The sequence below is a fragment of the Leuciscus leuciscus genome (genome assembly GCF_965113295.1).
Source record: "Leuciscus leuciscus genome assembly, chromosome: 25".
Taxonomy (NCBI): Eukaryota; Metazoa; Chordata; class Actinopteri; order Cypriniformes; family Leuciscidae; genus Leuciscus; species Leuciscus leuciscus.
The window spans coordinates 708,246-724,828 of NC_138724.1; the positions used below are offsets into that span (position 1 = coordinate 708,246).

Consider the following 16,583-nt stretch of genomic DNA (forward strand, 5'->3'; position numbering starts at 1 on the left):
ATATTTTTGATGAAATCTGAGAGCTGTCTCACTCCTCCATCGGCTGCGAGGTAATTTCATCTGCCAGCCCAGAAAAGTTAGTAAAGAAATTGTTAAAATAGTCCAAGTGACTACAGTGGCTCAACCTTGAGTTTGTCAAGCGACGAGAATACTTTTTGTGTGCAAAAAAATCCCCAAAATAACGACTTTATTAAACTATTAATTTTCTTCTGTGTGGGCCACTGAGTGAGTTCACGAGAGCGTCACGACGCATGCGCGAGAGCTGAGAAGATGATGCAGATGGGTCTCGATGTCATGTTTAAAATGCTTCTAAAGTGTGCATTTCCTGGATGTCCGAGAAACCAACGAGAAAACGTAAAAGTGCCTTACCAATTTTATAAAAAATATCTTCATTTGTGTTCCGAAGATGAAGTAGAGTCTTACGGGATTGGAACAACATGACGGTGAATAATTACTGACAGAATTTTCATTTTTGGGTGAACTAACCCTTTAAAGGAAAAAAAGGCTACAGCTTAGTCTACCCACTGACACATCTTTTGATAACTAACATATGATATTTTATTCATGAAGAAAACAGCACACTCTAAAAGTGCGGTCAAATTAGCATAATTTCAGTGAAATTTGGCAGGCAAAAACGTCCGTTGTCTAATGACTATCGACAATAGTTTAGCGATGTATGAAGCACAGCTCACACCGTCAATGACTGTTTGTCATTGCTGCAAAATCGATTTAATTACTTAAGTTACTTTGATGGAAAGTAATGCCTTATCTTATGTTTGCACGTATATTTACGCTTGTACATTAGATGGTGCAGCTCAAGTCAAGTCAACTCACCTTCACTTTTAATAGCGCTTTTTACAATACAGATTGTTTCAAAGCAGCTTTACAGTGATAATAGGAAATTAATGCAACAAAGATTGTTTTGGCTGTACAGCAGCTCTAGAAGTAAGTCATTAAGTCATTAAGCTTAAGTAAGTTTTTGATTGATTCATTTGTAAAAATCATTTGTTATTAACTTAGGGGCCGCTTACATGACACCATTTTCAAAACAGAAAACTTTTAATGTGTTCTGGTCGTTAATTTACACGACAACGGTGTTTCCAAACAAACCTTTCAGCTGTGCTGCCATTCAGGATTGCAGTAGAATAGGACGCATGAGAAGAAAGTTCAACACTCTTGCTTCCGAAAAAAAAAAGAAAAAAAAAACCCCACAAATGTGATGTTTATCTAAAATTTTTGTGCTTATTAGTATGGTTGAATTGGATCATTGAAGGTCAGCAGCAAATACTTGTGTGTGTATATACTGTGTATATATATGTATGTTTGTGTGTGTATATGTGTATATATGTGTTATTTAACATATTTAATTATATTCTGAGTTTGCGTTTCACTGTTTTTATTCATTTTAGGAATACTGAAACATTTTGTGCAAGTGAAATGAGTAAATGCTCACATTCAGTCAAGAGCTACAATAAGAATCATGTTCACACAGCTCACACATCGCCTCTGCACTTACTAACTTGTGTTACTATTTGAAAAGTAACTCGGATCTCTTGTTTGTTATTTAAGTAGTGTTTTACTTTACTGGTTACTTGATACTTGTAATCTGATTAAGTAACTCATGCTACCTTGTGATGCATTACCCCCAACACTGGTGACAATCAATTCATTTAACATGACGCTGGGCATCTACCTGCACTGTGATATGATTTGCCAGTCTACAGGTTCGGTAGTTTGTTTCTGGAAGTGTTTTAAAAACAATGTAAACACTGTAAGAATTTCAGCAGTATTAGATATTGGAAATGTTAGATGTAGCAGTGGAAGCTTCTTTTTACAATGCGGTATTTTATTAGAGGCGTAGCTGAGTTAAGTTTCCTGACTTTACTAGTCTCCATAGATTTGGCCTGGACAATATTAATTTCCTTATATTCACTGCACATTGATTTAATTGATTTAATCATCAATTCCCAAAATACAGTGGTTCATTCAAGAAATAATCCAACTTTATCTTTTTTTACAGGCATACTTTTCGCAGTTACTGTGATTGGGCCGGCATTTGGCTACTTGATGTCATCTGTCCTCCTTCGTTTCTTTGTTGATGTTGAGATTTCTTCAGGTGAGTCTAATATGCCATGTCTACATTTCATAAATGTAAAGTCACATTTACACACTTTACTGCGCTTAAACGGCATGAGATGTCATTATAATTAAATACTTTAGCAATTGTACTAAACATGTTTAGACGAGTGCCTTTTGACAAGCTATACTGATTTTAAAAAGAAAGTTTGACCTCCAGATTAAACATCTTTAGCAGTCTTGCTTGATGTATCATAGTAAGTTTGGCTTCATGTCTCTTGTATGTGGGAAATCTATGATGAATCAGCTGTTATTTCCACTTTTCAGATAAAAAATTTTCTCTGAAAAATGATGACCCCAGATGGGTTGGAGCTTGGTGGTTGGGATTCTTGATAGCTGCCACCCTCCTTCTCCTGACTTCTTTGCCATATCTGTTTTTCCCTAAGAAGATATCCAGAGGAGGTGATGTATATTTGTATATTTTTTGATTCTGGAAATGATTTAGTAAATTCTGATATAAATCAGATGAATGTGGGTGTTTCTGCTGTAATTTAAGATTCTGGCTTTGTTCATGAAGCCTACTAGGGTCTCACAGAACATGTGTGTATATATATATATATATATATATATATATATATAAACTACAAACAAGGAAAGAAACTTGAGTACAAAAGGAGCTTGTCTCAGTCTGTTCTTGACCCTCTTGCTAAACATGCTAACCTCGCATAAAACACAAAGTGTGTGTTCAACAAGAATGTTCTTGTACTAAATGTTCTTTTTCTGAACTCTGTAAATGAGCATATTCTAATATTGGATGCAAAACCTCAACTTTTAAAATATTGGTATAAAAACAGGCTTCATAAAATCCTAAAAAGGTTAAGGTGATTTGCTGGTGTAAACCAGTTTGCAATATGTGCATCGCTACTTCATATTCCAGAGTTTTTCACTACAGTCTTCATCATATCAGTTGGTATTTCAAAAACAAATTTAGATTTCAATCTCCTCAGGAAATCGAAGAAACTCCTGCAGAGCCATCAACAGAGAAAATTATGGAAGACAAGAAGCCTGGAACTGACACAATGGAAGAGGTTTCTCCCACTGAGTTCCTAAAAAGTGTGTTTGCCATTTTACCTGTCAGCGATTTTATTAGTCACAAATTAAGTACTTCCAAGTTCAAATAACAAAAATCAACCTGGGGAAATTAACTTGCGCTTGCTGGTAATGTTGTTTATTTGCATGCTGTCTGCATTATTTTAACAGCCAGTTCAGAGATAATTCCACAAACTCACCCACAAAATCTCATCATATTCAGCATCTGGTCAAACTGGATTCTAAGTGATTAGTAAGTAAGATGCAGGTTTATGGCCTACATTAGAACACGCTAAGTGAAGCAAAGAAACTTTATGCTACGCACTTTGACCTACTTACTCAGAACCAGATGTTAGAAGCCAAATAATGACTTTTGACTTTTTTTTTGTCTGAACTACTGTAACATTTTATTTTGATGGTCACTTTTGAACATTCTGTTAATAAGTAACTTTGCAACTACACATCAACTAATTCTCATTAGAGCATTAGTAGACTGTTTGCTTAATATCTGCTAAATATTCATTGTGATGGTCTCATTACAGACATTATACTGACTATAAGTAACTTTGGAAGTACATGTCAACTTATTCTAACCCTACCAGTCTACAGTACTAATACTCTACTGACACTCTAATGAGAGTTAGTAGACATGTAGGTGTAACATTACTTACAGTCAACAGAATGTGTTAAAGAGACCATCAAGTGAAACCTCAACTACAAATTAATAATTCAAATGTTCTGTTCCTGTAACAATTGTATATCATGAATGTAGCACATTTGTTCTCAATGGGTGGGCTGCACACCAAAAAATTATTGTTCCATATGTTTTGTTGTTAAAAGTTGTGCGTCCAATCAAACTCTACAATATTTTGGAACTTGTGTAATATGTCTGAAAATAACTTTCCTGGTAATATTAATAATGTAATTTTAGTGTTTGATTTTTAAGGAGATTACTGTAGGATAAATTATGCTGACTTCACTTGATGTCAAATGTAAAATATGGGTTCTAAAACAAAACCAGCTCGCAACCACTGACTTATCAAAATATCAAAGATCCTTGGATACTGTTTTCACGAAACCATGCTGTTTCATTAATCTACCAAAATATAATGTTCTTGTCTTCATGGATATTCTTTTTGTGCTTTAATGTAGAAATGTTCTTCAGATTCTTTCAAATAGTTTGGTGTCTCTTATCTTTCCTCAGGCTTCCCCAAAATCTTCAGGAGGACTCTGCGGAACCCAATTTATTTGTTGGTTGTGTTGGCTCAGGTGAATCTTGCTGTCATGGTTGCGGGACTTGCCACTTTCATGGGCAAATTAATAGAGAAGCAGTTTTCACAAACTGCCTCCTTTTCTAATATTATGATGTGTAAGTTATTGAAAGAAATTAAGCACGCCTTTTTTTAAGGTGTTCACGCAAGAAAAAATATTTTGCTCCACCCAAAACCATATATCAATATGTGGTGTGTGTTTGAGGCCAGTGAAAGCATATCATATTGTTCAAAGGTACAAATTACTCATTCAAAACCTTTACTGCTACTAATCCACACACAATACAGTATGTCACTCTAACATATTCTGATTCAAAGGCAAAGTCCAGGGAAATAAGCAAGGGAATATTGAAGCTTTTTGTCTGAGAGTAACATATTTCACTATTTATTGTTCAGTGGGATTAACCCTCTGGGGTCTGAGCTGTTTTCTGGGCCCTGGAGGTGTTCTGACATGCTCTGACATTTGTGCTTGTTTCTGTTACTTGTGACATTGTCATGGCTAAAGTCTAATTACACTGTATTTAGCACAAACTCTGCTACAATAATATATCAGCAGCATGTATGTAAAAGTTTGTAGTTTTGAGATAATGACATTTATGCGTGGTTTGTGAAAATACAAAAAAAAATTGTCACTGAAATAAGGTCATGAAACCCATACTGATTATTTCTTCACAAGACTTTTGTATCACGTAGCCTAGAATATTTGCTCCAAAACTATGTGAAAATCATCCTGACTGCTCATTCAGAGAAGACAATATATTGATTTAAAATTTCTAAGACGTGTTTTGTGTGAGAAAGCTTTATGCGAAGGGGCGGATCACCTCATTAATATGCAAGCTTTTCACACCTGAGAAAGACAAAGACACTCCCCTAATGGCCCTATTAGGAGCGATCAGGCCCTGTCATTCTGAGCAACCTTGCACAAAGAATGAGGAGATTTAAAAAAGAATGGCTTTTTGATTGTTTGGATTTATTTACAACACAACATAATCCAAAGATACACAACAAATGACAAAAAATCACACTATTGAAAACAATAATCCAAAGACAGAGACCTTTGTGCCATTCCTAAAAACATTGTACATACCTTTCATTTCCAAGGTGTTTGATTTTCACTTTACCATGTTCATGTACAGAGACTCATGTGAATGTTGAAGTCAGCAGGACTCAATGGCATCTGGTCCCTGAAAGAAAAAAAAGTGAACATACTGATATCAAGAGAAACTATAGGGAATATAGTTCTAAAATTTATTGGGAATAAATTTGATTTTTCTGGTTAAAATTGCTTTTTAAAATTCACAGAATACACACACACACAAATGTTTCCAACAATATATAATATAATGAACACCAGGTTTTTTGTGCCTTGTAAGCATAGGCTATGCACAGTGCTGCATAAAATAATAACAATAACCTATAGCAGCATATAAATCTTCCAAAGATTTCAGTAACAACTACGCTAGAGAAAAATATATTAATTATCATATGTTACTTCAAATGTTTCCATTCGTTATGATGATATGAAATGAGATAATAGTAAAAACATGAAGCCTTTGTTTGGTGCGTTTTGCTTTTCAAACGCTATCGTTTCAAACGCGATCGCGATACATTCAAAACCAGAGCTCGCTCCAAAATATGAAACATTATGGTTACCATATTATACATATCTACAATTGAGCAGATATCCACAAACACAGTAACCGTAAACACGGGTCTAAATCACACGCAATGAACGGATCGTTCGCGAACAAGACACATCACTACATTTCAAACATTTACACCTGTATTCACAAACATCTATGCATAAGGCAGTATTGGAGCGTGTCATAGGCTAACCAAAACCGAACATTTATATAAAAATATAATGTAGACAGTAGCCTATCACATATTTTACCGGAGGCTGAAATATATTTGCACTAAATCACATTATATTTGTCTAAGCAGATATTCGCAAACAAGCTACATTACGCATAAGGAAGTATTTTAGCATTATAATCAGTGTCATAAGCTAATCAAAACTGAGTGCAATGAAGTATTTACATAGGGTGACCATATTTTAGTTTTCAGAAAACAGGACGGGGGCGTGGTTGATGGGCGGGGCGTGATTTTTGGGGAGGCGTGGTTAAGGGATGGGGCGTGGTTTGGGGGAGAATGCATCAAAAATACTTGACAAATGCATTCACAATCTTGCAACTATGTTATTGTACTTTAATACATAAAGTAATACATCCTTTCCATTCAATGTTTGGCCCGTAAAAATACTATAAAAAATAAAGTTTAGCTTTTAACACCTTTTACAGGACACTATTTCTTTTCATGGCCTATAGGTTAAAAATCTACTACTAAAATAAAAAAAAAAATCTACTACACTATTTCAGTAAAAAAAACTATTTCAATACTCCTGATGTTCTCTTAGCCTATACTTTCTTTATGTGGGCTTCTAGGTCGCTAGCACCTTGACACTGACACACGTACGTACCAGCTTTGCAGTTCATGCATTCTGCTTTACACGGATCCCGACCGAAACGAAAACACGGGAATTTTCTCTGTAAATCATCTGTGAATTTACATTTGGGCTTTTTTTTTTTTTTATTATTATTATTTTATTTTTTTACGCTGTTACTTACATCTTACCTCGCACTTGACTGTAAACTGAAGCGTCACGCTGCCAAAATTCTGTGAACGTAAAGTCCGCCTACTTTGATTTGATTGGTCATTTCAAATATTCTGACACTGACAAGCAGTGACAGACAAACAAAGAAGTAGTGGTAGCTATCTTTTTTGATGTGGAAAAGGCATATGATATGCTCTGGAAAGAAGGATTATTAATTAAGTTAAAGTCTTTAGGAATTGGTGGTAGAGCATATAACTGGGTTCAGAACTTTTTATTTGACCGAAAAATACAAGTTAAAGTAGGTGAAGAATATTCTAGAATGTATACAGTAGAGAATGGAACACCACAAGGTAGTGTATGCAGTCCGTTATTATTCAACATAATGATTAATGGCATCTTTTCACAAGTTGAACATAACATTGGAAAATCTTTATATGCAGATGATGGGGCTTTGTGGATTAGAGGTCGCAATATAACATATGTTCATAAAAAAATGCAAAATGCGATAGAGGAAGTTGAAAAGTGGGCTAATAAATGGGGGTTTAAATTATCTGTATCAAAAACGCAGGTCATTTGTTTTTCAAGGCGGCTCAGAAGCATACCCCTCTCTTTGAAATTATATGGGAATCCTCTGGAGCAAGTAAAATTTATAAGGTTTCTTGGAGTTTGGTTCGATGAAAAACTTACATGGAAAATTCATCTGGATAAAATTAAGAATAAGTGCAAAAATATTATTAATATTCTTCGGTGTTTATCAGGATGGGAGTGGGGAGCTAGTAGGGCATCCCTACAAAGTATATACTGGGCACTCATGAGATCTGTGTTTGATTATGGATGCATTGCCTATATGTCAGCAGCAGAAACAAACCTCAAACAGTTAGATGTACTGCAAGCACAAGCCCTAAGAATCTGTAGTGGATCATTTAAATCATCACCGGTATCAGCTATGCAGGTGGAGATGGGAGAAATACCGTTAGGTATAAGACGAATGAAGTTAATGTTGGCATATTGGGTAAATATCCAGGGACAAAGTGTTTCACATCCTGTAAAAAGTGTACTGACAGATTGTTGGGAACATAATGAAACCAATTTTATGAGTTTTGGGTGGATAGGTGATGCAAAGGCGAGGAATATAGGATTAAATCAATTACAGTATAGCAACACAGTCTCAATATCCTCCATCCCTCCTTGGTTATTCCCCTTGCCAACCGTTGACCTCAGTATACAACAGGAAATAAAGGATCAATCCAAACAACTTCCAGTGTGGTATATAGTGCGGAATTATTTTGAGAGGCATTTCCAAGATTCAGTGTTTTTGTTTACGGATGGGTCAAAAGACCCGAAGACAGGATATGCAGGTGCAGCCGTGTATATTCCAGTGAATGATTCTTACATTAAGAAAAGAGTTTCTGACCATTTATCAGTTTATGCTACAGAACTATTGGCAATTTTAATGGCCCTGCAGTGGACAGAAGAAAAGAAAATGAATAACATAGTTATTGCATCTGATAGCTACTCGGCACTGGAAAGCATAAAATCTGGCAGATCATCTTTTAGGATGGATATAATTAATGAAATATTCCATAAATTGTATAACATAAAGCTTATGGGTATATCAATTCAATTTATTTGGGTTCCTGCTCATGTTGGTGTAGTGGGTAATGAGAAGGTAGATATTTTGGCTAAACAATCTTTAAAGTTAAAGCAGATAGATTTACAAGTTCCATTAAGTAGAGCAGAAGCTAAAGTGTTCATTAGGAAATATGTACAATCAATATGGCAGGTACACTGGGATGGTATTGAAACAGGAAGACACTTATATAATATTCAACAACAAGTTGGTGCTGGGAGGAGAGAGAGCAGGAACAGAAGTGAAGAGAATATTATTACCCGTCTGAGAATAGGTCACACAGGATTGAATAGTACATTGTTTAAAATTGGCAAGCACCCAACAGGGGAATGTAATCACTGTAGTCAGCAAGAGACAGTTGAACATGTAATACTTTACTGCAGGAAATACAACAATGAAAGACGTAATTTCATTCAGTCACTAATTAAAGCTGAGCATAAAGATTTTTCTATAATAGGTATACTAAAGGAAAAAGCTATATATGATAGTATTATTAAGTTTATTAAAGAAACGGAATTAAGTAAAAGAATTTAGGCTGTTTTTTTTTTTTTTTTTTTTTTTTTTTTTTTACGTTTTGTTTTGTTGTTGTTTCCTCATGAATTTTCATTCATATGTCGCATTATGTCAATCCTATAAGCATGTATCCTGTCCACACTCCAGTCCAGTCGGTGGCGGTAATGCACCTACAAGTTGGTTTGCCAACCGCCAATAAACACCAAAGAAGAAGAAGAAGAAGCAGTGACAGACCAATGAGGCTGCGATGAACACACACACACACACACACAGGCTATTCTGAAGATTCTGACGTGCTCTCTGCTTGACGCTGCGGATTGAAGAACGCGCTGATTATAACAAGAGGGGGTGAAGCCAAAGCCGGTTTCATATGTTTTGTGTGCAAAGGCAAGCGGCCCAATGAAAAATAATGAAAACCAGGACATTTTCATCACTTTTTAAAAAACAGACAGGACAGCCAGGACAGGACGTGAAAACAGGACATGTCCTGGGAAAACAAGACGTTTGGTCACCCTAATTTACATTTAGCACTGAAAGGTTGCCTACCAGTCTAGTTCACATTTCAACATGTTTCTATTTATAGATACATGTACGATATTAGGCTTAGTTCATGTTTTTACTCCAAACTCATTTCATAACATACATTTTAAACTGGTCGTTTAACATGTCTTACCTTAAAAATCTAATCATCATTGATCGCGTTCTTCTGAGGTAAATCCGAGTGAAACAGCACACCACAGCACAAACACAGTCTTCCAAACTCGATGAAAAGCAGAGAGGAGTAAGTTACCGAAGTCTCTGAATCTTTGTTTTGAGGTGATGAGGGCGTTTGCAGGTCTGCTTTTCTCCACATGGATCATTTGCATGTCAATCGCTCGTGCGCGCGTGGGCATGGTCACATTAAAGTTAATTAGGACTCGTTTGAGAAACTGTACATGCCGCTGCTTTCATACGGATTACTTAAAGGGACACTAAGTGGGATTTTCTCCCATCTAGTGGTGAAATTGTATTTTGCAATCAAATGAATAATGCTCTCTAGCGCCTCGCTTTTTCAAATGTGTGTTGCATCTACGGTAGCCATTATGTACCAAAAAGCTATGACAGGATGTCCTCTAATAGCACTTCATCGAGTTTTCCTTCGGGTGAACTGGTTTGTTATTTCAAACAAACTACAACTTGACACAACGAACAAACGAATGTTACAGTTTTGAACAAACAAAACTTACAACCTTGTTTATAGGGCCTTCTCTACTTTACTCAATAGCTGCTATTCATCAAAGAGCCTGTTTAACTTTTAACTATGTTCTACTGTTTATATCAGTGTTTCCCTTTTTTCAGTCAAGGCACCCTTTGAAATTTAAAAAAAAAATGTGTGGCACCCCACACTAGTGTTGTCACGATACTGCTTTGATACTATACCTTGAAATGTGCTGGGGGTTTTTTATTTTATTTTTGATGTGCACAAATAAATGACAGGTACCATAAGATTTTCTTCTTCCTGTTCCTTTTTTTTTTCTTCGTTCATGCATGTTACAAATGAATGAATGAATGAAACATTTATGTATGACTTGAGCAATAAATAAATAAATAAATAAATGTATCAATTTTCAATACCACAGGGAAGAACTTATAGGCCTACTGTCATATAGATATTTTTATCTTTTTTTTTTTTTGTCCATTCATTTAAAATCTAGGAAATCATTACTTTCTTCTGAAGAGATCACTTTACATAATGACATATTCAATTAAGGCTTTTTATTCATATATAAACATTGCTCAATTACCATTGCAAATCTCACCTAAATGTTTGCTCACTCAGTGTATGGGATAATTATTGGGATAATCATTGGGATAATGTGATAATTATTGGGATAATTTTGTTATAATTGCACAAGATAGCTTGTTTTTACTATATTTTATGTAGCCTAATAATTTCACAGTAAATCTCCAAATTAATGTAGAAACATCATAAAGACAGTATATTTCAAATAATTGTTTAATGGCATATTTTTATGAATGAAGAGTTATTTGATTCTGATGTCACTGCTGCACTGTCACATGTGGATCCCACACGCGTCCCATTTTCTCACAACTCTTAACGTTCATTTAAGACTTTATTTAACTAATTTAAGACTGCTCTCATGAGGATACTCAAAGCGAAAGCGCGAAAGAGAAGTCGAGTATGGCGCGCGTCGTGTCAGCATCACAGACAGCGCATTCTCTTTTGTATTTTCTTGCTTGCATGGTTAGAAGCATTTGCATGAAGAAGAACGTGATTATATAATGTAACGCTAGCCAAAGGATGACAGAAAAAAATGCTGCTTTAATTGCGTTAAATATTTTTAACGTGTTAAACTGAATAACATTAATCGCACGCGTTGCGTTGACAGCAGCACGGACATAACCGATGTGTTTATGTGAATACGCGGCAAGACGGACGTTGTGACAATGTTTTCGTGTGTATTTGACTGTAAGCGCATCAATGAAAAATAGGCAGCTTTATGTGGACGCACTGGGAATAAGGCACGGGAATAAAATCACACGCAAGCGCAACCTCCGCAATTCAACGCCGAAAACTTATGATTTGCATTTTTATTATAAATTTGTGCGCATTATTTGTTGTTATTAGAGACTTCCGACGATCCGAGATTGATGGTAAAAAATTGTTTTTTTACACAGCACCCCTGCTCTCGCCAGAAGCACCCCAGGGTGCCGCGTCACCCCGCTGGGAAACGCTGGTCTATATAGGCTAATAAAAAAAATAGAAATAAAAAGCCTGTAATTAAGACCGTAACATTGACTTACCTGTCGAGAAGAAAGCAGGCAACTCCAGCGTCTCTTTTGAAAGCTTTCTCCTACATTAGCTATCCCGACATTAACCCTTGTTTTTGTAATCTCCGGTCACGTTTCCTTTTACGGTCTTATTTTGGACTTTTTCGACGAAGAGGACTCGTTATCCTGTGACTTAACCGTGCAGTGCAGCCTTTTAAACTTGCCGGGGCAGTGACAAGCGCCTCTCACTGCTCTGCTCCGTTTCTGCTGGTTTCAGTCACGTGACGCGGGCTCTGAACGAAAACGCGTTGTGGAAACGCGTTGGCCTAGTAGTACTTTTTGTCCCTCTCTGCTATTATAGTTTTTCAAGATGGCGGAACTACATGGAAGCCTCCGTGTACCTACCCGTCCCATGTATATAAAGATAATAAATTCTTCGTTTACGAGGATAAGTCAAATCATTGGCAGAGGTATTTGGACACCATTGAGGACATATTTATGAATAAAAATATTGATTTTAGATAATAAAATACCTAAAAAGATACATATTGTCCCTTTAAAAAGAGAATATTTGTTTTTTATATAATATACATACTTTAAAAATAGAGACTCCAAGCGTTGTATAGACATGTGTTTCAAGTCTGTGTGACAAACATTCACTGAGTTACAGGTCATTTTCTGCCGCGTTTCAGAATGAGTTTCACATTGAGAGAGACGGCAGAACGCGCATCATGTTTATTTTCTTTACTTTTTTACTGTTTATGTTTATTAACACAACATTTTGTTTTTATTATGAGTGTACACAAATAAAAGAAGACATTTAACAGTTTTAAATTATGTACAACACTTGCCTGTATGACAAAAATCGACGGAGTTATTTGAGTCAATAAGAACAAAAGTGAGCTGGTATCGCCGGCGATACCGCCGACCCCAGGGGTTAACTGAAGTCCTTTTTTTTTTTCATTGCAAAATAAACTGTAAGAATAGTGTCAGTTTCTAAAATACAGAATCTTTTCAATTAAAATGAAGTTGCAAGCACTTAATCAATACTCTGTTTGACCTTTAAATCTCTGCAATGACTAATGTGTTCATTTATTTAGTTTTTTAAAGGCAGATACATTGCTCATTTATCATGCACCTCTGCCCTTCAGCTATAATATGTCATAGTATCATTCTAGCATAGTGAAAAACCTGCCTGTGGAGGCCCTGCCAACATCACGAAAAACTGCCATTAGCGTAATAACAGACTTCAGGCTCTTTAACAGCCCTTACTTTCAGAAAAAGCCTCAATGGATATGTTAAAGAAGATTTCAAATAGCTCATACTCTGGCATTCATGAAATGGAAGTGACGTCATATACATATGCAAAATGTCATAAAATTATGTATAAACTGATGGGTTACTTTAATTCAGTAGTCCACTTTAGACATTCTACTAAAGTAACTTGCATCTGCATGTCAACTTACTCTCGTCAACTTAATCTCATTAATTGGTAACTACATGTCAACTAACTCTCTTTAGAATATTAGTGTTAGACTGTTAGGTTAGGTTTGGGAAAATTACAACAGCTCCCCAACCTAGAACCCATCTAGAGAAGTTTGAAGTAGGGAGTCAAAGGAAAGGGCAGATTCCAACGCATGACCATATCATACCGCATGTCTAGAAGATTAACCTATCTTAGGCTTTTGAATGTTTTTTTTGTCCCGCCCCATTCCTAAATGACCCTGTTACAGCCAGGCAAATGCAAAAGTTCAACTTTTTTTCAATAATTATTGATCTAGAGAGTCCAAAGAATTGTCCTAGACTGGTCTGGTTCCGATTGGGCGAAAAACCAGGGACTAGTTGGCCAAAGTAGGTTTGGAACAAAATTGCCCATACAATTTTTGGCCCCAATGTGAATTTGGAGATAGACATTTTTTCCATCTGGAGCCAGGGATCACAGTGATGCTAAAATTGAGACTCTAGGACAAACTGTCTAGGAGTTATGAGCAATTTAGTAAATTTGGTCATTATAGAGCCACCTATGGGCCAATCGGGGTCATATTTTGATAACCTCTCCTCGATTTTTGTACTACCATCTGGCAAAGTTTCAAGGTTCCAGCACTTACGGTTTGGGCTGCAAGATGCGTTTTACGGCAGAATAATAATAATAATAATAATAATAATAATAAAAATCAGTACAATTACAATAGGGTTTCAGCACTTCGTGCTTGAACCCCTAAAAAAAAAAAACAAGATGTTTCCAACTCTAACTTTGAACCAATTCTGTAGACTGGCCCATATAGCCTATTTTAACAGGATTTGTTTCCAGGTATGACTATGTACTAAAAATCTGCTTTTGACTTTCATTTATATTTTGATTTTATATACACACACACACACACGAGTTGGTGGAGTTTTAGGACACCATTAGGTCACTTGATGGAGTTTTAGGACACCATTAGGTCACCTGATGGAGTTTTTCGGTTCCTTGCCACTGTTGCCTTTGGCTTGCTCAGTTGGGGATATTTTGGGGATATTTAATTTAATTTTATCATCAATAAATTCCACTAGAAACAAACCTTGTTGTATTATTTTAATTTAATACTGTGAAGCTGCTTTGATACAATCTGTATTGTGAAAAGCGCTATACAAATATACTTGACTTGACACACACACATATATATACACAGGTGCTGGTCATAAAATTAGAATATCATCAAAAAGTTGATTTATTTCAAGAATTCAACTTAACAGGTGAAACTAATATATTATATAGACTCATTACATGCAAAGTGAGATATTTCAAGCCTTTATTTGTTATAATTTTGATGATTATGGCTTACAGCTTATGAAACCCACGAAATCAAAATCCCAGAAAATTCGAATATTACATGAAATCACACAGTAATTACACAGTGATACTATGGTCATTGAACCAGGTTTTGGTTCTTTTGGCAGTGTGGGCAGGTGCAAATCCTGCTAGAAAATGAAGGAAGCATGAAGTGCTCTGAACATGTCCTGGTAGACGGCTGCATTGAGTGGACAGCACAGTGGACCAGCACCAGCCGATGACATGGCTCCCCAAACCAACACAGACTGTGGAAAATTCACACTGGACTTCAATCATCTTGGATTGTGTGCCTCTCTTCCTCCAGACTCTGGGACCTTGGTTTCCAAATGAGATGCAAAATTTGCTCTCATCAGAAAAGAGTCCACTGTGCTTTATTAAATCCAGAGTCAATGCAGCCGTCTACCAGGACATTTCCAGAGCACTTCATGCTTCCTTCAGCAGACAAGCTTTATGGAGATGCTTCCTTCATTTTCCAGCAGGATTTGCACCTGCCCACACTGCCAAAATAACCAAAACCTGGTTCAATGACCATGGTATCACTGTATGATTTCATGTACAGATGGTGGACAACCAGAATGAGACTTTTACCGCCGCCGTTCCCGCGGCGGCAAAATTGGGATGTGTATTTGCTGCCTTTTACCGCTGAGTGGCGCTGTAATCACAGACTTTGAAAAGTGTCAGTTTATTCTCTTTATGACGTAATCTGCCGCGGCAGTAATCTGAGTTGAGGTCACAGATAAATTCAAGATAAATATTGTGGTTAAACTAATTCAAATTCATTAAATTTAAACAAAGTAGACACACGTTAACATTGTGTGCCCAGTTTTTCTATAATTTAGAAAGGCTATGTCAATAGGTTACTTGTCATTTACTTCGTGTTATTTTAATGTGTTTGTAGATTTATTAACTGAAACATAACAGTGAAATAAATTTAAATAATTTACCGTAAAATTAAAACATTTTCAGGACTCGCAGTTACTAACCGATGTCGGTTTAAGCATTCTTTGTTATATTCAGAATTAAATAGGCTTACATGTTGTTATGATTATCAATTGAATTCTTTAATAAATAATCAACCACAACACAATGCCTATTACTGCCGCAGCAAAAATAAACCAGTCGAATTTCAAAGTCGTTCGCGAAATGACTATAGGCTATACCGGGTGGCGCAAGTGACAGGGCAAAACAGCAGCAACTGCGGCATTTTAAAAGGTAAGTTTCCTATCTGTTTATTTTAAAAAAAAAAAAAAAAAAAAAACATGGCGCTAGATCTTGTAAAAAAAAAAAAAAAAAAAAAAAAACTTTTTTCATTATTTGAACAAAAATGAGACTGATTGAATATGTAAAATTATAAACAAACAAAGCAGAGAATAAAACACACTTTTAGGGAAAAAATATAGGCCTATTATGCTACAACAGAATTGGTTAACATTAACGAAAGCAAAATATGTAAACATACATTTCAAACAAAATAAAACAAAACAAATTTGTGGCCGAGATGTAGGCTATAACTTACGTTTCAATAATTCAGATGACAAGGGGTTCAAATCCCGAACAAACATGGGCTACTTTTTTATTATTAATGCAGAGAGATTTGATAGTTCTAAAATATTGCTACACTATATTGTTTTTTTTCTCCTATAGCCTATATTAAATATTTTATATTTATAAAATAAAATTACCATTCATTTCCATTTTACATTAGGGACCATTTTTATCCAACAGAATGGCTGAATTAACATCTACATAATAATAATAATAATAATAATAAACAGCACAAGGTCT

General features: G+C 35.7%; 1 long non-coding RNA gene across 2 annotated transcripts; it reads left to right on the top strand.

The window, feature by feature from the left end:
- The first annotated feature begins 1,998 nt into the window (after positions 1–1,998).
- LOC309490607 lies at positions 1,999–6,472 on the top strand. Of its 2 annotated transcripts, XR_014202757.1 has the most exons (4): positions 1,999–2,116; positions 2,404–2,538; positions 3,084–3,189; positions 4,370–6,472. It is a non-coding gene; the product is annotated as an uncharacterized lncRNA (long non-coding RNA). The 2 variants fall into 2 exon arrangements; XR_014202758.1 differs by lacking the exon at positions 4,370–6,472 and having other exon boundaries at positions 2,002–2,116; positions 3,084–4,363.
- Positions 6,473–16,583: the final 10,111 nt, after the last annotated feature.